We start from the raw sequence: 23,987 nt of genomic DNA, 5'->3' as shown, positions 1-23,987 counted from the left end.
ACTGGCAGGAAAATCAAGATCTGAGAGGAGGTGAAACGTCTTTGCTCCTCTGTCTCTTTCTCCCTCGGTCGCTCTGTCTCTTTCCCCCTCTTCTTCTGTCTCAATCTCTCCACTTATTCCCTGCCATCCTCTGATAGTGTTTCTTACATTATTCCAGCTTCTGAGGTTGCGATCCGCCCAATGACTCACCTTAGGGTCTGGAAACCCCATCATCACCCTGTTGTCCTCCAGTCTTAGACGATCTCTGAATTACTTTAATCTCTCTCTTTTACTCTGTGACTTTCCAAGACCTTCGGCTTCTGTTTTCCTCAGCAGACTGTGATTAATACAACAAAGACAATTCTTTATGAGGAACTACTGATTTTACCTGCTTTGGCCTCCAAAATCTTGACTTTAGGAGTCAATCCAGGTACACGCTTCCAAAATGTCTCTATGTAACTATATTAATCATGTTTTTCATTGCCTGTATTTTATGATATTTTCTCTTTTAAAAAGTTTTACTTATTTATTTATTTATTTATTTGTTTTTGAGAGAAAGAGAGAGGGTGCACAGATGTACATGGGAAGAGGGGAGTACAAGGCAGAGAGAGAGAGAGACAAGCAGACTCTTCTCTGAGTGCAGAGCCCAGCTCGAGGCTCAATCCCAGGACTCTGAGATCATGACCTGAGCTGAAATCAAGGGTCAGATGCTTAACCAATGGAGCCACCTAGGCGCCCCTGTTTTATCATGTTTTCTTGTCTTAAAAAGTTTGCTGGCCAGAGAGAGCCTGCCCCCTCCCCAGGACTAGCCCTTAGAGCTGACCAAGGGCTCACCCGGACCACATCTGTCACAACAAACCAGCTACCCCTTCTCTAAGTCCCTCACACAAGCCAATCGTCCTCTGCTCTAACGCACGCCAGTGCCAGGTACCAGGCAACTAGACACCACCCCTGGCCGAAGCCCACTAGAAATTCAGGCCACCCCAGCCTGCACTGTATGCTCTGCCCTGCCTTGCTTTTCCTACAGAAACCCCACCCAGCACAGGCTCTGGTTCAGGCTTTCCTTCTGCCTCGTGCTTCCACCTCTGCTTCTCCCTCTCCCTCTGCCCTCCTCCACTCATGCGCACCCACTCTCTCCCTCAAATAAATAAAATCTTAAAAAAAAAAAAAAGTTTTCAAATCAAATCAATTTGGGGAATGCTGAGTTCAGTACATTTCAATAAACCTCTTTATTGTATATAAACGTACTAGTGTGCCTTTTGAATCTCTATGAGTGTTTCCTAATTTTTTTAACCGAGTGGTCTTTATTCACACATTGTCTAGTTGTGTGTGTATATAATATACCTTAAAACAGCTTAAGTTATATATGTACGTCTACAGTGTCATAAATACACAGATACATCCATATGACACTTCTCCGCGTGCATACATAGACTTAGAAATCTTGCTGGCTGGGGGAGACGGCCCCTCCCAGAGCTAGCCTTTTCTTAGAAATAGCACTGGACTCACCCAGAGCACATCTCCTGTACACAAACCTAGCGATCCTGAGCCAGCAACCAGTATTCTATCACTGTCATTCCCACGACTTCCTGCTGTCCAAGTCTCCTTCTGGTTTGCTGCACATATAGATATAAAGAAATCCTTATCTACAGCAATTCTTTAAAAAGTTGTTTTCGTGTCTTCACGAAGATGGGAAAAGGTTGTGGTAAAGACTGAACTCGCGCTTTGTGGGGAAAACTGAACACAACACCAAGTAGCAAACATACCGACACATTGGCACGTAACTGACTATCAAGATTACAGATTAGCAGATCTCCATTCCCCTGGTTTCTGCTCCTGCCCCTTGCTTCAGGCAAAACCGCCAAGCCTCTTCTTTGAAAGCCCTTATTATAAATCTCAGACCTGACTTAACTCCCTGCGAGCAGGGCGGGCTTTAAGTGTGAAACCGTTTCCATGCCCTTTAGTTTCCTTTCTCTTCTCAGGAGATTAAAAAGGGCTTCCTTATAAATACACAAGCAGCCCCATCCACGGACGGAAGTTCACAGAATCCTGGAGAACAGAAGAGCAAGAGCTCAGCCCGGCCTCACAGAGAACTAAAAAGTCATTGTACATTAAGTGTGCCCGACCTCCCCGACCACCCCCACCCCGCCGCACCCCTGCTCATACCAGGTCTGCATCTTTAGGAAGAGGTTGCTTTACTGTCCTCCCTCCAGCGCCGGACTTCCCCGTGCCCATGACTTTCGGTGACCATCCAGTCTCTGTCTGGCCTAACTCCATCTGCCATCGCTGGCTGCCCGGTGTGGGGACGTTTCTGTTGCTGGATTCCCGTGGGTGGTTTCACTTCCCACTGTGCTCTGTGTCTGTGAAACACCGACAGTGAGCTGGATGGACAAGGATGAAGCTCTCCTCTTCAAACCCCAAAGCAGCCTTTTCTCTCTGAGCAACAGTATTCTCCATGCCAGGTGACGGGAGGAAGGTTTTGAAGCCCTTTCGGATAGATATTTTTTCTCCTGCCTTCCTAACTGAAGTTTGCTTTAAGCCCAAACCTAAAATGGCTGCCCATTGGCGTGACCTGCTCACCACCCCTCGGGGACCAACCTCACTTCTCCACAGCTTGTGCTCTCCCTTGGCCCTGCTCACCCAGCCTGCCTGCCTTCTGTTCTACTCACACAACTACGTAGGCTGCTCCCTCTGTGGGCAGCACTCATCCTCTCTTTTTGGCTGGTTAGCCCAACTCACACTTGAGTTGGTTATTTTATAAATGACTTTTTCCCTCCCATCTGCTTTTGTTCACCACTAGCACCTGCTGGTCTCTTAATGACTGCCTGGCTGTATCCATTCTGTCTCTAGCAATCCTACTGCTCATTTCTAAGTGCCTGGATTGGTCTTTTGTAAAAACAACTTGTCCTTGTTTCCAAATTTCCTGTTCTTGTTTCATGGATATAATGGCCTCTTGTATCTCCTGAAGGATATTAAATATAATTGCTTTAAAAGCCTGTGCTTGGCTGGCTGGCCCAGTCAGTTAAATGTCCAGACTCTTGATTTCAGTCCAGGTCATGATCTTCTCTCAAGACCATGGGCTCTGTGCTCCACAGAGAGTCTGCTTAAGATTCTCTCTCTCGGGGCGCCTTGGGTGGCTCAGTGGTTTGGGCTGCTGCCTTCAGCTCGGGTCATGATCTCAGGGTCCTGGGATCGAGCCCTGCATCGGGCTCTCTGCTCCGCAGGAAGCCTGCTTCTCTCTCTCTCTCTCTCTCTGCCTGCCTTTCTGCCTACTTGTGATCTCTCTCTGTCAAATAAATAAATAAAATCTTTAAAAAAAAAAAGATTCTCTCTCTCCCTCTGCCCCTCCCCAACTTGAGCTCTCTCACCTGCTGTAAAAAAATTAAAAATAAATGAAATAAACAAAAGCTGGTGCTGCTGGCTCTATTGTTTGTTTCCTTTTGTGTAAGAAACTTATCATCTCTTGCTTTCCTCGAATGTTTCAAAATTTCTCACTGTGTGTCAGCCTTCTATGGCAGAAGTTGCCCACAAGTAGCCAGCATAGCAGCTCCCCTCTGCCATCCTAAGGAAAAGTCACTCTTTATTCACCTCCTGCTTGGAATTCTACACTTCCTTCTTACCTATTTTACCTCAGTTTCTCTTCAGATGTACTCAAGGTGGTAGAAAGACAATGTATTGTTACCCACATTTTACAACTCGATAAACTAAAATTCTGGGAAACTCTCTTTTCCAAAATCAAGGACTTACTAAACTATCAGATCCAAACTCAAACCAGACAACCCAGTTCCGTATTCCACGCTCCTCACACCGCACTGTGGCTTCCTTTCATGTGCATCTACTCAACAGTCAGCCTGTTGGTCAGGTTTCCAGTTACAAAGAGACAGAAACCTGGTCCAAGCTAACAGACCAAAGAGACAATTTCTACAACTGGAAAAAGGTAGCACATGACCACACAACAGCGAGAGCGGGAGACCACAGTGCTCTCAGAATTCTCTTTCTCTACCTCAGGCCTCTGCTCCTCTGTGTGTTGACTTCACTCTTGCCTTCCACAGGTTCTTTTCTCCACGTGGGGAAGTACATGCAGGGCCTCCAGGGTCCCAGATCCACATCCAAGCAGCCCTGCCCTCCCACTCCCAAAGGAAAGAGAGAATTTCTCTCTCCCAGCTTCAGTTTTTAAAATCCTCAAGGAGGACTGTGGTTGGTCCAGTGCTTGTCACATGCTCACTGCCTGGACCTATCATGGTAGTCATGGAAATAAGATATTTTCATTGGCCTGATCTAGGTTGTAGACCCATCCCTGTGGTTGGAGGGCTGGGTCTAATTGTCAGCCAACCTCTAAAATCACAGAAGCCGCTCCTCCAAAGGGAAGTGATATTTCCCCCTTGGTATGTGGATCGCCTAATAGGGTTTGTGTTGGATGACTGCCCAGTAAGTTTTGCACACATAGTAACGATGATTAGCAAATGGGTACAGAGACTTAGCCATATATTATGAAAACCAATCAGGCCTCGGCCTATGTAGTGGACAGAAGCTGGACTTGGGTTTCAGACTCTGGGTTCAAATCCCAGTGCTGTTGTTCAAGAACTGTGTGACCTTAGACAATATGCTTAACAAGGATACTTGAGTATCTGTTATTCTCTTGAGCAATATATTTAACTTGGCAGATAATAAGCCCTCAACAGTTTCAAATATACCTCTCCTAACATCTGTACTTTCTATTTCCTTTCTCACTGTCCAGAAAGTGGTGATTCCAGCCAGGATTTTGCAGCATTCCCAGGAATATCTTTGGTTGATTCAAAATTGGCCATCAAAGTCTCAAAAACATTCTAATAAAAGGTGTTTTCATTCCTCTCACTTAGAAAAATGAGGTACTTGTTTCTGCTTTTTAGAAGAAGGCAGATATGAAACCAGATAATCAGAATTAAATAAACAGGAGGGGCTGTGGTCGGACTGAACTGTATTGGACCTAGGGCTTTTAAAGAAGTAAGATTAAATAAATATGACCCTATGGGTCATATAATCCAATATGACTGGTACCCTTAAATGAAGAGGAAGAGGCACGGGGGGGCTGTGCCCAGAGGGAAACCATGCAGAGTGGAGAAGGAGACAGCCCTCCACAAGCCAAGGAGAGAGGCCTTAGAGGAAACCAATTCTGCCAACACCTCAATCTTAGACCTCTAGCTCCGAGAACTGTGAGAAAATAAATTTTTGTTGTTTAAGCCCCCATCTGTGGGATTCAGACTGAACAAAGTAATATAGGGATGTCCCAACTTTTAAAAAATGTGGGAGGCACTGTCTTGGGTCAAGAAAGTCCATTTCTATGCGAACTCTATCACACTGAGATCAGCTCCTATTCATCTTTCCCCCAAATTTATTTCAAACCTGTTAGTTATAGAAAAAAATGACAAGAGCAAACTATGCCAACTGTACCTGGCTATTTCCATTAACCAGCAGAGATCGCTTCTAAACGTTTCCTTCTATCTTCTTATCCTAGCCTCATCTTCCCACACCTGCTGAAGCCATCTCTTCCCATGCCATTCCCTACAATGCCATGGCCAAGGCATTGCCCTTCATGGACCAGACATGAGTCTCTTCATTAAACCACCAGAGGTCTTGCTGTGCTGGTGGGAGCCCTGCTGTTTAGAGAAATGTGAATCATAATTACACGTAAAGAGAATTCTCTCTCCTGTTTGCTGATCCCATTCTCCAAAAGCCTAGTCATTTGAAAAAAACTTAATTGTTTGGGTTTTATGATAGGTTAAATGAACAGAATTAACAGCTCTAGCCAGGCACTTAAGTGAAGATACACAGGCTACCCACAATGCATCCCAAGGTGAGGAGCTGTCCAGCCTGGAGTCCGGGCAGAGCAGATTTCTTTCCTCCTCAGATTCCACTTTTACTAGGGTGGAACTCAGAAGCGGAAGCTTCTCTTTTCAAATCTGTAAAATGGGATATTATTTACTCTAAACGTTGTTAAGAGGACCAAATAAATACGTAAGGGACCTCTCAAACATAGGGGTTCCGGACAAACCAGTTCCCTCCCCATTTGTTTCTTCATCTGAGGGAAAAAGAGAGAGACAGAGAGGATGAGAGAAAGAGAAAAGGAGAGAAGGAGGGAGGAAAGAAGTCAGAAAGACAGAAAGAAGGCATAGAAAAAAGAACAAACTCCCCACCATTACAGAGACAGGATCAAATCCTATGTGGGAAAGTGTGGCGCAAACTGCGTAATATCACCAACATGGAAGGTGTAATGGTGATAATTTTTACTTATTTCACAAATAGCAAACACTCACAACATAGAGCTTACCACATGCCAGTCAATGTTTTAAGTACTTTATAAATATTAACTTCTTTCCTTTCACAACAACCCTGAGGTAAGCTCTTTTCTTCGTCCCTTTTTACAGGAGGGGAATCCAGCCCAGAGAGCTCAACGGATTTGCCCAAGCTCACGTGGCTAGCAAAAGGCAAAGCTGCCTTCCAACCAGGGCAGCCAGGCTCCCAGAGTCTACGCCCCGACCCACAATTCTGTGCTGTCCTTGACCATGAGGCTGATACCGTGCGGTACTCAGAGTCTCTTCAGTTCCCCACTTTTACTCCTTCCACCTCCACCCACACCAGAGAAGGGACAGCTTGTGTGAGCCAGGGATCTGAGTCCCAGGGGGAGGCTTGGAAATGAAGGTTATTTCTTCAAGGAAGACCTCCTCCTCACCCCTACCCCCTCTTCCAGGCATTGCAGAGCAATCTGAGAGAAGAAAATTCGGCCCCCTGCGCAGTGGGTGCTGCTGGGATGTCATAGCCAGAAGGGTTACCTGGGCAGCAGCAGGGCAGGGATGAGACAGGGAGAGGGGGTGTGCCAGCCCACCAGCCCTGCGCCTTTCCTTCTCAGCCAGAGCTCACCTTGGAGCCGCTGACTGAGGCCAGCCAGCTGTACCTGGAAAAGAGTGTAGTTGTCACAGGCAGGAAGGTCGCTGCTTTATACTGCTGCTGAAGACAATTTCCCCAGGCTTCTGTGTTTTGGGAAAGGCAGAGTGGCAACACGTGCTTCTATTCTGCGTGGTACCCTCCTCCATGCGAAGATGGCAGCGCCCACACCTACAGAGGGCTGGGCGGCTTCAAGAAGAGGAACTAATTCAAGAGGAGGGCCTGGGAGGCACAGCTGAAAATGGACTTGGAGACAGAATTGGGTTTCTCGCATTCATTTATTCACTCCTACAAAGACTGACTGAATCTCTACTCTATGCCAGGCCCTCATCCAAAGCTGTGGACACGGTGGTTAATAGAACACAGTCCTGGGGCGCCTGGGTGGCTAAGTAGGTTAAGGCTCCAAATCTGAATTTCGGCTCAGGTCATGATCTCAGGGTCGTGAGATTGAACCCAGTGTGGGGCTCCACGCTCTGTGGGGTATCTGCTTGAGGATTCTTTCCCTCTGACCGTCCCCCTGTTCGCTTGAGCTCTCTCTCTCTCAAATAAATAGACGTTAAAAAAAGAACCACAATCCTTGCCTTTTTAAAGATTATACTCTTAAACACATAAGAGAATTTCAGAGAGAGATAAATGCCATGCAGAAAATGAAATTGAGCACTGAGACAGACCCCTAACATCATTGGTGCTAGGTCCTTCTATACTGAGGGCAGTGGCCCCGGAAGGCCTGGGGGAGGAGCATGACAGGCAGAGGGAAACGCAAGTACAAACACGCCAAAGTGCAAGGGCAAGGCATGGCGAGCTAGACTGGGAGGAGTTAGCTGACCTAACAGTAGTTTAGTGAACAGCGGGGATGTCATAGGCCATGAGATCGAAGGTCCATTACGGAAGCCATCAAAGGCCTTTTGGTGGGGAGACTTGCCAATTGGTAACTTTTTTTTCTTTTTAAAAGTTATTTATTTATAATTTTCTTATAACTTTATTATAATTCTCTTACAATCCACACTTAATAAAGGCAATAAGGAAAATAAACAAGTAATAAGAAAATCATTTGCCTGTTGGTAAATTATTGATATTGAAAAATAAGAGGTGGGGGAGGGACGCCTGGGTGGCTCAGTTGGTTAAGCAACTGCCTTCAGCTCAGGTCATGATCCCAGTGTCCTGGGATCGAGACCCATATCAGGCTCCTTGATGAGCAGGGAGCCATCTTCTCCCTCTGCCTCTGCCTGCCATTCTGTCTGCCTGTGCTCGCTCTCTCTCCCTCTCTCTCTCTGATAAATAAATAAAATCTTTAAAAAAAAAAAAAAAAGAGGCGTGCCTGGGTGGCTCAGCTGATTAAGCATCTGATTCTTGTTTTTGGCTCAGGTTGTGGTCTCATGGGTTGTGAGATCAAGGCCCACCTCAGGCTTCTGCTCAGCAGGGAACCTACTAGAAGATTCTCTCCCTCTGCCCCTCCCCCCACTGACGTGAGGGCCCTCTCTCTCTCTCAAATAAATAAATAAACCTTTAAAAAGAAAGGGAGGGAGGGAGGGAGGGAGGAAAGAAGGAAGGAGGGAAAGGCAAGAAAAGGAAGGGAAGGGAAAGGAAGGGAAGGGAGCCCAGTTGTCCCCAACCCTGAAGTAGACAGAATTCCAGACTAGGAGTCAGAAGACCTTGAGTTACCTGATCATATCAGTTCTCTTCTACCTATTAGTAAAGTAGAAAAATGACATCTACTTTTTAAAATATATATTATGTCTTTTATGAAGGTATAATCAACATACAACATCACATTAGTTTCAGGTGTACAACACAGTGATTTGACATTTGTGTGTATTATGAAATGCTCACCACAAGAAGTCTGCTTACCATCTGTCACCATGTAAAATTCTACAATATTAATGACTGTATTCTCCATACTGTACATCACATCCCCATGACTTACTCATATTTTTTTGATTTATACATTTTATAACTGGAAGTTTGTACCTCGTTAGCCTTTTCACCCATTTCGCCCCTTCTAATCCCCTTCCTCTCTGGCAACCAACCCATCTGTTCTCTGTATCTGTGAGTCTAAGTTTTGTTTTGGTTGGTTTGTTTGTTTTGTGTTTTCAGATTCCACATATAAGTGAAATCATGCAGTATTTGTCCTTCTCTGTCTCACTTATTTCACTTAATATAATACCCACAAGTTCCATCTATGTTGTCACAAATGTTAAAATTTCATTGATTTTTATGGTTGTATAATATTCTAGTGGGTGTGTGTGTGTGTGTGCGCGCACGCGCGCCCCACATCTTCTTTATCCCTTCATCTGTCAATGGACACTAAGGTTGTTTTCCATATATTGGCTATTGTCAGTAATACTACAATGAACATAGGGGTACGTATATCTTTTAGAATTAGTGTTTCCTTTTCTTCAGGTAGATACCAGTGTTGCTGGTATCATATGGCAGACTTATTTTTAGTTTTTTAAATGATTTCTCTTTAATTTTTTTGAGGACCCTCCAAACTATTTTCTTTCCATCGTGGCTGCACCAATTTACATTCCCCAACAGTGCACAAGGTTCCCTTACCTCCACATCCTTGCCAACCCTTGTTATCTCTTGTCTTTTTGATAATAGCCATTCTGACAGGTGTAAAATGATATCTCGTTGTGGTTTTCATCCGCATCGCCCTGACGATGAGTGATGTTGAGCATCTTTTTATGTGTCTGTTAGAGGCCACCTTACATCTTCTTTAGATAAATGTCTCTTCAGGTCCTCTGCCCACTTTTAATCATATTATCTGGTGGTTCTGTTGTTGTTGTTGTGACTGACCTGTATGAGTTCTTTATTTAAATATTTCCCCTTTTCAGATATATGACTTGGAAATATCTTCCCTCATTCAGTAAGTTGCCTTTTCATTTGTTGATGGTTTCCTTCACTGTGCAGAAGCTTTTGGGTTTGATGTAGTCCCGTTTCTTTACTTTTGGTTTTGTTTCCCTTGCCTTTGGAGTCAGATCCCACAAATATATCCCTATGACCAATGTCAAGATGCTTAATGCCTGTGTTTTCTTCTAGGAGTTTAAAGGGTTCAGGTCACGCATTTAGGTCTTTCATCCATTTTGAGTTTATTCTGTGTATGGTGTAGGAAAGTAGTACCGTTTTATTATTTTGCATGTAGCTATCCATTATTCCCAACACCATTTGTTGAAGAGGCTGTCTTTTTGTCATTGGATATTTTTGCCTCCTTTGAAAATGAGGGTTTTAGAGAGAATTACGTATGACAGTGTGCATCAAAGTACCAGCGTGTTTTTTGGCACATGAAGTGCTCAAAAACTGAGAGCTACAACAAGATATACCACATACTATGAGAACTGCCAAGACCCAAAACATGGACAACACCAAACTCTGGAGTAAGAGGACCTCCCGGGTGGGGAGGCAACACATTATGGCCTCTTTGGAAAAAAGCTTGGTGGTTTCTTACAAAACCAAACATACTTCTACCACTTGATCCAGCAATCACACACCTTGATATTTACCCAAAGGAGTTGAAACTGTTTCCACATAAAAACCCACACACAGGTGTTTATGGTAGTTTTATACATAATCTCCAAAACCTGGAAGCAGCCAAGATGTCCCTCAGTAGGCGAATGGGTAAATAAACAGTGGTACATCCCGACAACGGAATACGATTCAGCATGAAAATAAATGAGCTACCAAGCCATGAAAAGACATGGAGGAACTTTAAATGATATTCCTAAGTGAAAGAAGCCAATCTCAAAAGGTTCTATACTATATGATTCCAACTATGTGACATTCTGGAAAAGGCAAAACTATGGAGACAGTTAAAAAAAAAAAAAATCGGTGGTTGCCAGGGTTAGAGAGAGGATTTTTAGGGCCGAGAAATTGCTCTGTGTGATACTGTGATAACTGAAACATATCCTTAAACGTTTGTCTAAATGCATAGCACATACAAAACCAAGAGGGGACCCTAATGTGAACCTTTGTGTGATGATGTGCCCACCCAGGTTCATCAGTTGCAACAAATGCACTGCGCTGGTGGGGGTTGTTGATGGTGGCGGAAGTTATGTGTGCATGGGAGCGGGGGTATGAGAAAAATGTTGGTGCCTGTCTCTCAACTTGGCTATGAAACTAACACTGCTTTTATTTTTTTTAAGATTTTATTTATTTATTTGAGAGAGAGAGGGCACATGAGGAGGGAGGGTCTGAGGGAGAAACAGACTCCCTGCTGAGCAGGGAGCCCCATATGGGACTTGATCCTGGGACCCGAGGATCATGATCTGAGCTGAAGGCAGTCGTTTAACCCACTGAGCCACCCAGGTGCTCCAGCACTGCTTTTAAAAAATAAAGTCCTGGGCACCTGGGTGGTTCAGTGGGTTAAAGCCTCTGCTTTCGGCTCAGGTCATGATCCCAGAGTCCTGGGATCAACGCCCACATTGGGCTCTCTGCTCAGCAGGGAGCCTGCTTCCCTGTCTCTCTCTGCCTGCCTCTCTGCCTACTTGTGATCTCTGTCTGTCAAATAAATAAAATCTTTTAAAAATAAATAAATATATAAGTAAATAAAGTCTTAGAGAGCCTGGGCGGCTCAGTCAGTTGAGCGTCTACCTTCAGCTCAGGTTGGGATCCCAGGGTCCTGCATCAGGTTTCCTGCTCAGTGGGGACTCTGCTTCTCCTTCTCCCTTTGCTGCTCCCCCTGCTTGTGCTCACTCTGTGTCTGTCTCTATGTCAAATAAATAAACTCTTTAAAACAAATTTAAAAATTAAAAGTCTCAAAAGAAAAAAAAAACACATAACAAAACCCTGGGGCTAATGGTATTTCAGGCCTGTGCATTACAGAACACTGGGGAAGTTACTTAAGGAAAAGGGACAGCTATCATGTATTACGTACATGCGGCAGGCTCTGAGCACTGGTCATGGGTCACGTCTGCTTCTCCATTTGTGCCGTGAGGGGGTAGGGTCGGTGATCCCCAAGATCCACCTTGGGCATCTACCATAAAGAGGGGCTGCGCTCAGACCACCAAGGCAGGGGAGAGCCAGAACAAGGCAGCCCCAGGGAGGGGTGTGAGGCCAGGGACCCTACAAGAACTTCTAGAAATCCACAGGGCCCTTCAAAGCCTCTCAGAGACTCCTGGAGCTCAGCACTGTGTCCCAGTGCAACAGCTGCATTTTGAGCTGGGACCTGCCTTGTCCAATAATATGGTGCTCCAGGAATTTACTTTTCTGTTTTTCTCAGCAAAGTTTCTATTCCACACCCTCCCATCCTAGCCAGTACACCCACTCTGGCGCACTGTTCGAACCCCTGCTTCTAGTCCTTGCAATTTACTTCAGCCATCTTGGCACTATGTATGGTCTTTGCATTATGACCAACAGCAAAGACCAGGGGGACTTAGTGCCATGAGTGCTCCCCTCTCCCGGCACAGTCAGCCCCATCCCATACCCACGGACTTCATCATCAGTGGTGAGCTTGGTGGTAAGGGCGGTCCTCAGCTGGAGACTGAGGATGGAAGAAGTCTTATTTAGCTCCAGTTTCCACCTGGTTCCAACAAATCATATAGTTCCATATAGTTCCTGATATCAACTTGGGTGGTTCAGTCAGTTAAGCGTCCAATTTTGGCTTGATTTTGGCTCAAGTCATCATCTCAGGGTCCTGGGATCAAGGATCAAGTTCCCACATGGTGGCGGGGGGGGGGGAGGGAGGGGGGTGCGGGGGGGGGGGGTGTCCCTGCTCAGCAGGGAGCCTGCTTCTCCCTCTGCCCCACCCCCCATCGACTTGTGCACTCTCTTTCTCTCAAATAAGTAAAACCTTTTTTAAAAGGAAAAAAAGAATTTTTTCTTAAAAAGTAAAAGGAATGGACAGTCCTCACGGCTCTACCAAACAGAGGTGGGCCCACTCCCAAAGTGCCGAAGAGACTGCAGGCAACAAAAACAGAGTCAGGGGGAGGGCTGACCTTGAGTCCCTCTGGGGAACATGCCTCAGGCCCAGAAGTGCCCCCTGCACTTAGAAACAGAGGACACTTTCACCTTTCTTCTCTAGCAGAATATTTCCTTGTTTGTGGAAAATGCAGTCAACTCAGCCCAAGTCCGGTTACCCTTCATGCAGACTTGGCCTTCCCGCTCAGGGCCAGGCCTCGCTGGGGGTCCGGGGGGTTTTCTCAACAGGGAGACCAGCCTCTCTCCCTTCCTCCTCAGGTCCCCATCCCTTTCTTCCACAGAAAATCCCCAGGCTTCATTTCCACAGGAAATCTGGGGAGGGCCCAGGGAAATCCCCTCCTTGATCTGCTCTCCCCACACCCCGGAAAGCGATTTTTCTCCTCAGCCCCGGGGCCCCTCTCCCGCTGCTTGGTGCTTCCCCAGCCTTCACAAAAGAGGCTGCGGGTGAAGGTTTTTCCATTTAATTTCATTTTTCATCATTTTTACCCCTTTTGGATGGTTCGCATCTGAGAGTCTCGGTGGATTAACTGGCCAATCAGATTTCATTATGAGCCCAAGTAGTTCTTATCATTAAACCTGTAATTTATTTCTTCTGTGTTTCATAAAATGTGAAATATTACCATTCTCCAGGAGCTTGAAGAGAGCAGGAATGCTCCATTAAGTCCAACACTGCTCCTCCATAAGAGACCATAATTATATGCGGATTTTTTTCTAACAGCTAAGTTTCTACTTGCAGATGCTAACAAAAGAAATAAGCTTTTAATCCAAACATAATTAATATGAATTACCTCCCCAGTACACCCTGGCTTTGCACCATTAAACTTAATTTTTGTTTTGCATGATAATTGTGTTATCATTACCGTTTATAGGAGAACTCAGGGACCCTCACTTTGTTTTCAGTCAAGACCAAAGGGCCTGGAAATGACTTCCCTCCCCTCTGCCAGCCAGAAGCCTGTTGGCCAGCCTCCCTGACCAGGCCCTCGCGGCCCCTTCGGCCCAGGGAACCCCGGGGCCCTGAGCCACCTCAGTAGCCACAGACCTCTCTCCACCAGAAGAAGGAAACCGAGTCCTCCTCCCGCGGTGGAGACTTTGCTGGGGCTGCTGCCTTATTATCAGCATCCCCTTCGCCATCACCATCGCCATCATCATTATTATCATAATTGTTATTATTGTTCCGTACCGTAATGAGCACTGCGCAATTTCTTTGCAGTGTGCTCCAGCTACCGTGCTACTGGTTAGCTCTCCTAACTATCTGGGGAGTCCAGACTCTGAATTATTTAAGCAAAGCCCCAGAACATCTCAGCGAAAGCACCAAAGCCCTGGCTTTTATTCAAGTTTCTGTTCAAGACTGTTCGAGGCCACTCTCCTGTCTCACCCCCGTGTGCCTCATTCCCCGATTTCTCTCCTGTTCCACTTTATACAGAAGATTCTTTTTCCTTTTTTTTTTTTTTTTCAATAAATCTGAGAAGGAAACTAATACCCTTGGACTTGGCACTACATTTATATATTGGCATTCCTTCATTGATCAAAGCATTGCCAAATGGGCTGCTGTGGTCTACCACAGACTAGATGCTGTGAGGAAGTGTGTGTATGTGTGTGTGTGTATGTGTGTATTTATCTCCCCATGACTCCTATCATCAAGGAATTTACAATCTAGTGGAGATGCCCACATGTTCAAAAAGGGAGAGGAATTAAATAACAACCCAGAATGACAACACCAAAGATGGGAAACAGACCGCTGCCTGGTGCATGTATTAATGGAAGAAGTGATGGCAAGTGTGTTTGGGGAAGACGGAGTGTGGGAACAAGAGCTCGGGCTGGACTTGAAGGATGTGCAGAGATGACGTCGGGGAGCACATGCAAGTGGAGAAGGGGCAGCACAGGCCGGGAGGAACACACAGAGCAAGGTCCAGGACAGTTAAGGGAATCCAACAAACCAGGCAGAGCAGCCCTGGAGAGGAGCACTGGGGGACAGGAAAGGTCATCTGGAGTCAGAATACAGAGAGTCCCGAACACCAGGCCAGGGGACAGGGCAACATGGAAGAACAGTAAGTGGAAAGTGGTGGGGGGTGGTGTAGCGGACATGACTTTGTTAGCTGGTCAGTGTGGAAGCACCTGAGGAGCAGGGACAGGGAGAGGAAGAGGCCGGCATGAGTGGAGATGAGGGGCTTCTCTGAGATGGGACAGCAGGGGCTGGGAGGAAGAATACCGAAAACAGAATCCAGGGGACATGGTAAGGAAAACGGGTGAGAGAGCGTTGATGGTAACTCCCATTATTTCACAGACAGGGTCACCCTGGGCCTACTACAGAGCACTCAGAACACAGCGCCTGGGGCCTGGCACAGGGCAAGCACTCATGACTGTTGGCTTTCATTGCTATTATTAGTATTAGTATCTGTCCTATTCTATCTTCTCAGTGTCCCTCTGCGATTGTCCAGGATAGTTCTGTTACACTATTACACAGCTGGGCAAGGAAAGCCACTGAGGGACTAAGGAATGACTGAAACATCATTTTATTTTTAAGTGACCAAAGCAACCATAAGTGGTCTTCAGACTCTTTTCTCAACAATGTTGTTTAAAAAATCATGATGACAATAATAAACAACATCCAGGCCAGACCCCGAAATTATTATTCCTGTCTTCAAGGAATGACCCCTCACCAACGTGTTCTCACACGCAGAAGCCATGCCACCCAATGCAACCTCTCCAGTCTCAACACGCTTTCTTCTCCTTAGGGTGGTGGACTGGGGAGTGGATACCCTCATTGTTCTTCAGGTGTCCTGCTTCACAAGGAGCAGGAGAACATTGCTGATGCCCCCTTACCGTGATATTGGCTCCATTTTTCTTGTCAGTCTAGCCACCCACAATTCAGATAATGCATTCCTTGCAGAGAAATTTTGCTCTAGGAAAGACCCTTCCATGGAAGCAAGACTGATCAATGGCCCAGGAGCTATAAATAAGGAAGACAATTTTAAGTTAATACAAAGGTTGATTTGACAAACCGGATACTTGGTCCAAAGCAAACCCAATGAAGTTCAGTGTTAACCAGTGTAAATTTTTAAAACTATTAGAAGACAGGGAAGTGATACCATTAAATAAATAAGGGATGCCTGGGTGGTTCAGTCAGTTAAGCGTGTGCTTTTGGTTTAGGTCATAATCCCAGGGTCCTGGGATAGAGTCCCACATCGGGCTCCTTGCATAGCAAGGAGCCTGCTTCTCCCTCGGCCTGCTGCTTCCCCTGCTTGTGCTCTCTCTGTCTCTGACAAGTAAATCAATAAATTCTTTATAGAAAATAAATAAATAAATACCTAAGAATAAAAAAAAGTGGAAAATATGGGAAAGAATAAAAGTTAATAAGAAGAGAACAGCAAACTCAGAGTGCACTACAAGGCAGGTGTGAGTCAGCAGGCAAGTCGAATGCTTTGCTGTGCGGGGGGATCGTGCCTGCGGTGTGTTACAGATCTGCTGAGAAGAGTAAGTGTCCATGTGGAATGAGACAATAATTGGTGGAACAACACAGGACCAGCTAGCAACCGTCCTATGAGAACCTGGAGTCGGCCCCGACTGGGCCTGCCTCCCATTTGGAGCGGACCAGCTGAAGGGAAATGGGAAAAGAGCCAGAGTATCAAGGGGAAAAGAGTAGGGCCTTGAATTCTGGAGACCAGAGTGGAAAATCTAGGACAAAGCAGGTGAGCGGCACTGAGCTGATTTCACAACAGGCTCCAAGACCAGGAGAGGCTCTTTCTGGCAGACACGGTGCCCAGCCTGGCCTCCCCCTTCCTCTGAGGGGGAAAGAGCAAATGATGGGCTTTGATTAACTCCATCAAAGACTCACCAACCCCGCAGTCGTCTCCTTTGGGATCGATGGCTTTTAAACCTATGCAGAACGGGTTTCTTTTCTCCCGTTTCCTTACCCTACCTCCCTCGGTCTCTCACATCCAGGACCTCACATCCAGGATTGTGGATGGCAGCTTGTGGCTGCCACACTCCTCAGACACCGGATGACCAAAATACCCTCTTTCTTGTGTCTGCACTATTCCCACCTTCAGAGAGCAACCCCCACCTCAGAATATAACCAGAGGAAGGGAAGGGCCCGATTGTTCCCAATTCCTGAGCCAACAGGGTAGGGCCTCAGCCCTCTCAACCAGCAGGAATGGTTTCATGTCTAAATTAAATCAGCCGTCATGAAGTCCTGTCTGTTGAGACCGGGTCTTCACTGGCCCCTCAGCAGGAGGCAGCTCTGGATATTGAGAAAGAATCTGGTCTCTGGAGACACAAGGCTTGGAACTGCAGGCATGTTACCCTATCTCTCGTGGTTTAGTTTACTTATCTGTAGAAGTAGTACCTACCTTGTGGGGTTGGCCTGAAGAGTAAGTAAGTAATATGGGTCAAGGGCTCTGAATCAAGCAAGGCACCCCTTCAGCTACTAAGTAGATGTTTCCTAGTTGTTTAAAGACTGTTGCTTTTTCATTGTGATGAATGAGGTTGATATCAAACCTGTATTCACACCCTAAAATTGTCATCGTGCTATCATAAATACCAGCCATGGGACTCTACTTATCAAAAATCCTACTGGCTTATTTGGACATTTTATTCACCAGGCAGAAAGCACAATGCTCAATCTGCAGTTAGAAACTATAGAAAGACACAATCTTGCTTAAGAGAGAACTTATAAAAATTTTTGATAGAACAATATATGTATATTAAGAAATTTTTGGCAAATGTACACACAAAAGAAGTTTTAAAAATCTTTCCCATTCACTGCTACTTGTGGTCCCTTCTTGCATTATGTCACGTTTTTCTTCCAGTCTTTTCTCTGTATTCTGATGGACATTTTAATGCAATTATAACCCCTCAGCATGTCAGCATTTCCCAAAACTCCATTCTGCAGAAATCTCAACCATCAGGGATGATAGTCGATGTTGGTTGGATTAGGGAGCATGGGGTGAAATAAGTTCAGAAGCAGTGGGTCAAACCACAGAACTTCTCAGAACCTTCTCTGTTGATGTGCTTCAGGAAGTCCGGAGTGGGGCATATGATACCAAGCATCTCCCAGATATATTTGACAAGGGAGTAGGATTCCAAAAAACACACTTCGGAAAACCGCTACTCTACAATTTTGTATTCCGCTTGTCATAAGCATTTCCACATTTTTCATACACGTTCTTCACATCCTTTTAAATCACTGCATAATAATCTACTAAGTAATCTATATGCCATAGATTACTTAACCATTTTGCTACAGTGAGACATTTAGATGAATTTCAAATTAATTTCCAATTTTGCTAATATAAATAAAGCTATTTTTCTGCATCATAGGTTTAAAAAAAAAAAAGAGAGAGAGAATGTGTTTAGGATTAATTTCTTAGGACAGATTCCCAGAAGGAGAATTACCGGGTCAGAGGGCATTCATGTTGTAAGTTCACGGTGCTTGGTGCCAATTTGTTTTTCAACAGGTCTGTATCCATTTTCACTACCCAGCACAGTGTGATGGTGCCCACACGCCAGACCCAGAGCCAGGCGATTGGTCAAAAGTCTAAAAAAAGAGGGGCTGCTGATGGCTACTTTCATCGGCCTTCATTAGCAAGCCCTCTGGTGACAACTTTCACAGCTGTCAGATCCGGTGCCAGCCCCTCTGCCCTTTCCCCTGCTTCTCTCTCTCCCGGCTCCTCAGAGGGAGGCTCCAGTCTGGGTAGCATCTGAGCTAACTGCACAGAATAAAGCCCATGCCAATACCCCACCCCCAACACTAGGGAGGCACGAAAGATGTTCTGGTCCCAGTAGGGTGCTGGTAAATAACAAACACCAGCTCTCCAGGGGAGAAGAGGTCTTGCTTGGTGGCATTTGCTACTCTACAGTATTCATACTCTCCCTGTGGCTGATTTCAAGCTAACAAGCTGTAAACATAATGTCGCTGGACTTGGAGCTCAGAAGAGGTGCGGACCAGAGGCTCTTGTGAGTGGTAGAGCGCGTTCCAAGCCCGACTGCCCAGATGCCATTGCTAACCCATTGCACTTCCTTCTTCTCACCTCCCTACGTGGCTCCCCACCTCTGCCTGCCTTCCCCTCCCCATCCAACCATATCAGGATCCAGGGGAAACCCTGGTGTTCCCATAGCCCCTGAGCTGCAAGCACACATCCCAGACTGGGGCTTCAACTCTATTCGCTACACAGGTCCTTGGGGTTCAAATGCCAAGAACCCTAGACCATAGATACTTCCACTCCATGCCATCCGCTCAGGCTGACACCACTGTGCTGCTGTCCCCCACCCCATCACTCTGCTCTGGCCATGAAGTGTTGGCCTGTCTTGCCTCCACTCTACTTCCATAGTAACCACACTCCTCACCTTCTTTGCCTCCTGTTTCCCACCCCGGATTTACTCCATGGACCTGGTGATGAATTCAGTTTCCACCTTCATAAACAATTAGATGATATATTTAAATCCCTCTCTCTGGCTAGTGCAGAAACTCCCTTGGCCAGCCCTCCCCCTCCACCACGCCCCTTGAACATGTACACACCCAATGAGGAGTAAACAGTCCCTCCACTCCAGGAGGAGGCCCTGGTATTTTTCCAGCCCCCTACCCCCAGGACTAGGTGCCATCCACTATGTCCTCCACTCAGTATGGTCAGGGATGCTTAACTTCCAGGCTCGAGGCCATCAGACTTCCAAACTAAGCTCTTAGTTGGAACACCTTGCTCTGTGCCCCCTCCGTCTGACTAGATAACCCATAACTGTCCAGTCCAAACCACTGGAAATCACGGAGTCCTCTTGAGAAGTCTCAGCTGCTGTCTTAGCCATGCCACAAAGGACAAGTGGAGTTCAGCCGTTCCTAATGTCAGGAGTCTCAACAATGAAACACTCTCCCCACCACCCTGTACACTGTGTCCTGAATAAGGCTCCGCCAGTCCCACGGCTTGCTTTCATTCCCGTGGCCCATTCAGACCACTGGATAGTTTTCATGTGTCAGCCTCGGCTAAGACGAGTGGGCTAGCAGTGCAGAGGAAGAAAGGAAAAGTGAAAAACACAAGAGGACAAGGAAAAGGAAAAAGAAAAAAAAAAGAATATGGAAAGGACGAGTATGGTAGCAGGGGTAACAGAATGCATCATGTTCTCCAACATTCCACTGGGATTCTCAGACCCTAGAAAACATAAACAATGGCTTCTACTTAAAAATAAAACAAAACAGGGCGCCTGGGTGGCTCAGTGGGTTAAGCCGCTGCCTTCGGCTCTGGTCATGATCTCAGGGTCCTGGGATCGAGTCCCGCATCGGGCTCTCTGCTCAGCAGGGACCCTGCTTCCCTCTCTCTCTCTCTGCCTGCCTCTCCATCTACTTGTGATTTCTCTCTGTCAGATAAATAAATAAAATCTTTAAAAAAAAAAATACTGTTAAAAAAAAAATAAAAAAATAAAAAAAAAAATAAAACAAAACAAAATGGATGAATTACTTTTAAGAGTCCCGAACAGGATCCATGTTCAAACTTTGTGCATTGTTACCCCATCCAAACATGTGTGTGAAATAGTTAACAGTAATATTCCTGAGTTGAAGCAGGGAGGGCGCTTAACAGTGTTACAAGGAAGCATATGGATCCCCATATTTTTTACCAAAGGCAATCTATTCTAAGCTCGGACTCAATCTGGAAGTTACTCTTCCCCCAAAATGAGTCAAGCTCAAACCCCTTCACCCTAGCACCATGCAGGGCAATGCGCTGAAGACAGAAGCAGCAGGCAGGAGGAGACGAGGAGAAACAGAAAGCTAGGATCATTCAAATAGAAATCCCATATAAAGTAAAGCTAGTCATTGGCACTGGCCTGATTATATTGGAGGAAACGCCCTTTCCTATGGAGCAGGTCTGGTAAGGATTCTTTACTTAAGCGAACCCGGAAGAGTCGCATAAACACAGACAGATGATTTTCTGTGGTTAGTCATGAGGACCTTGATACAAGAAACACAATATCCCAACCCAAACCACTGGGGCACAGGAGTCGGGGAAATAGCATAACCTAAAAGAGGGAAAATTGAGAGTAAATCATAACAAAAACTATCTCCTCCTCCCTGCCCCCAGCCACCATGGTTTGGTTAATTCCTTAATGAGGATGGATTGTAATTAATATCAGAACTGCACAGTATAATTATCACATATAATTATGCTTGAGCTAACCGTGGAGTAAAATCATACATAGCTTGATTCTATAGTGTGAGTTTTCAATTAATCTTTCGGCGGGTAGGGAGTGCATTTTGTAGGTCCTTCAATAAAGAACGTCTCCAGGAAGATATGTATATCAGGTGGGTCTTCGGTCATTCCAGTCAAGACTCTGATGCTCAGAATTGCCAGAACCAGCAGCTGCATCTCCTACAGACTTCTGTCTTGAACAGATGTATTCCTACCCCCTAGACCAGCCCAGAAAAGAGGCAGCTACTGGCTGATCAGGAACTTGCCTCGAAATGAAGGTTACCTCTTGGTCTCCAGGTGTCTCGGGCCTCATGGAGGCTCTGTGGGCTGTTTCTGTGAGTCCCTGGCCCTCCACTTCTAGAGGCCGCATGTCTTTCTCATCCCACTCACTCCCCCGCACCCTCTGGGACCTGAAAGCTCTTTCCACTCCTTTCCTTACTCTCAGAGTACAATCCATGCACCCCTGATGTTCATAAAGTTCAATAGAGGAAGACTAGCAGGCGGTCACCTGTTCCAAAACGCAAATCCGGCATAGTTAATGAACTTGGACCTCTCCACAACGCAGTCTGTGGGGTGTGTGTACAGGGGTGTGGGGTGGTTAGAGAGGGAGGGGCTGGGGAGAGAGTGGGGAGAAAGAGGTCTGCTAAGGGGTCTCCAGGTGAACCCCAGGGAATTGGAGGCTGGGTGCGCAGGAGGAGTAGCCAAATGTCAGAAGCCATTCTCCCTTCCTCTCATTTCCTGCCAGCACTGGGGAGGTGTTTCTTGCCACAAAGTCTCTGCCACTGCTTGGAAGAGCTGCTCCCTCCCCCAGGCCCTGTTTTCACTCCCAGCACCACCCCTCTCCTCACCCCCACACCTTATTCTGCAGACTGACTGGGAGGATGCTTTCTGGGGGACTAGGGCATCATCTCAGGAAAAAAGACTTCTTTAAAACTCAACGAATTAACTAATTTGGAAGATACTGGGAACTCTCCCTTTTCCCCGGACACTTTCTGTCTTTGCTCTCCAAAACCCTTCCTTCCTCCGCTGCCCCCCCCCCCGCCCCCGGGACTCTTCATCGGTTGCCCTTCTTGCCCCCAGATCCCTCCTTCCCTTCCTGGGCTTCCTGCAGCGCGGGGTCTGGGGTGATGGAGGTTCCTGGACCCAAGCTGTCTGCTGCTCTATGGCAACTAAACGACAGGCCCCTGACCCGATCCATTCCAGCTTCGTCACCCACAAGAGCAGTCTAAAATGTAAACCCTTGACCTCCTTCAAGAAGCACCCAGGCAAGCAGCGCCCCCACCTCTGGAGGGGTGGAGAAGGCAGAGGGCAAGCAGTGCAATGCTCCTCGTGACCTGCGCAGGCACCCATCCCTCACCCCTTCCCGCAGCCTGGAATACCAGCGCGAGGAACCTGCCAGACACCAGACAGAGACCAGAGACGGAGCCACCCCCTTCTGCCCCCACCCCCAGCCTCCTGTCCCCTTCAGCCAGCTCTCAAAGGCCACCCTCAGACAGAGTAAGTGACACTAAAAACAGCAATTCTCCCCCCCCACTCCACCCCCTCCTGCCCACTGATAATAATGGGCCGAGACACTTTTATTATCATTATTAATTAGCACTTTCAAGCAATGGAATTAAATCAATATGGTGGACTGAAACTAATTTTAACAAGCCATTGAGATCAATCATTGGGACTTTTATCTACATAAATGCCACTAAACTCAGCTCGTTAGTGTAACATTAGCTGGAAAGAAAAAGAAGCGAGACTGGCGGGGTTTTAATTAGGAAGACATAAACCGAGCCACAATTTTTCTTCTTTGATTTGCTCTTAATCTCGTCTGCAAAGCTCTTCTCGTGCTGCCCAGGCTGATTTTCAGTCCCAGGCCACTTGGGCAGGAGCGGGAGGGATGACAGAGTGAGAAGCAAAGGGCAAGCGGCGAGGAGCACTCAGATGGGGGCCCTCCCCGGACGGACCGGGTCAGCTCCCTGTTGCCTCTGAATCTGAGATCTCAGACTGCCGTTTTCAGAGTTGATCACTCTTCCCTTTGTGTGCACCACTGGTTTGCACGGGTTCATTTCTGCATTGCATGAAAATTATTTATGTCCATTGATTGATTCAGGGAAAATAGAGGAACACTCAGTATGTGCCAGGCACGCTGCTCACTGCCCTAAGAGAAGAAAACAAAATGAGCCAGATGTGACGCCCCTCCCCCAAGAAGCCCACATCTGGTCTGATGGGCCCTGGGGGGCAAAGACTATCACTTCTTTATCTGTGCACCCCCAACGCATCTAGCCCTGTGCTCTGAACCTATGGAAGCCCAGTGAGTGTTGGGGTGAGTGATTAAGAACCCCATTTCTCTGCCCAAGCCCTCAAGCCTACCATGCCACACCATCCCCATTCCATGGACATGTAGCCCCTTTCTGAACACTATGCCTCTGCTCTTGCTGTCACTCGTTCTAAAACACCCTTCAAGCCTTCTTCCCTGACCATCCGTGGCTCCTTATTCTTCAAGCCCCGGTTCTCAGGTGGTATGTGAATGGCACCCATTATTGGACTGTCTGGAACTACCCCCAGCTGCCCAATTCTCGCTCTGTGGCACCCCTCCCCCACATTCCTGTTCTCTGCTGATGGGCCCTGCCTGCTGTGTTGCTAAACTGTGAGCCCCCTGTAGGCAGGGCCTGGACCTCAGCAATCCTTCTACCCCCAGCACCCCGTGCAATGTTTGGCAGGGAGCTGGGGCTCAGTGGGGAACATACGCAGGTATGGAGTCACCTATGTTTGCCAAGATCAGGATAAAAACCCATGTCGCCATTCAAGGCTCACCCATAGCCTCTCCCCATGAATACTTTTAGTATTTCCTCCCACTGCTCCCCAACACAAGTCCTCCATCCAAATGGGCTTTGCCCATCCCATGTGTACATTCTTGCCCACTCCACTTGCTCTTTTCTGATGAGTCTATTCATCCTTCCAGGCCTGTCTCAAGCCCCATCTGCCCCACCCCTCATTCCATGCAGCCTTTGC

The 23,987-nt window shown here is 46.7% G+C and overlaps 1 long non-coding RNA gene across 1 annotated transcript in view; it reads right to left on the bottom strand.

The window, feature by feature from the left end:
* Positions 1 to 23,987, bottom strand: part of LOC309855336 — a 114,731-nt gene that overhangs the window by 14,353 nt on the left and 76,391 nt on the right. Inside the window, exon 2 of the long non-coding RNA XR_014306729.1 lies at positions 2,146 to 2,339. This is a non-coding gene — a long non-coding RNA (uncharacterized lncRNA). The remainder of the gene's footprint in view (positions 1 to 2,145; positions 2,340 to 23,987) is intronic.

Source organism: Mustela nivalis (assembly GCF_964662115.1).
Source record: "Mustela nivalis genome assembly, chromosome: 20".
Classification (NCBI taxonomy): Eukaryota; Metazoa; Chordata; class Mammalia; order Carnivora; family Mustelidae; genus Mustela; species Mustela nivalis.
This window is presented reverse-complemented; position numbering and strand designations above follow the sequence as displayed.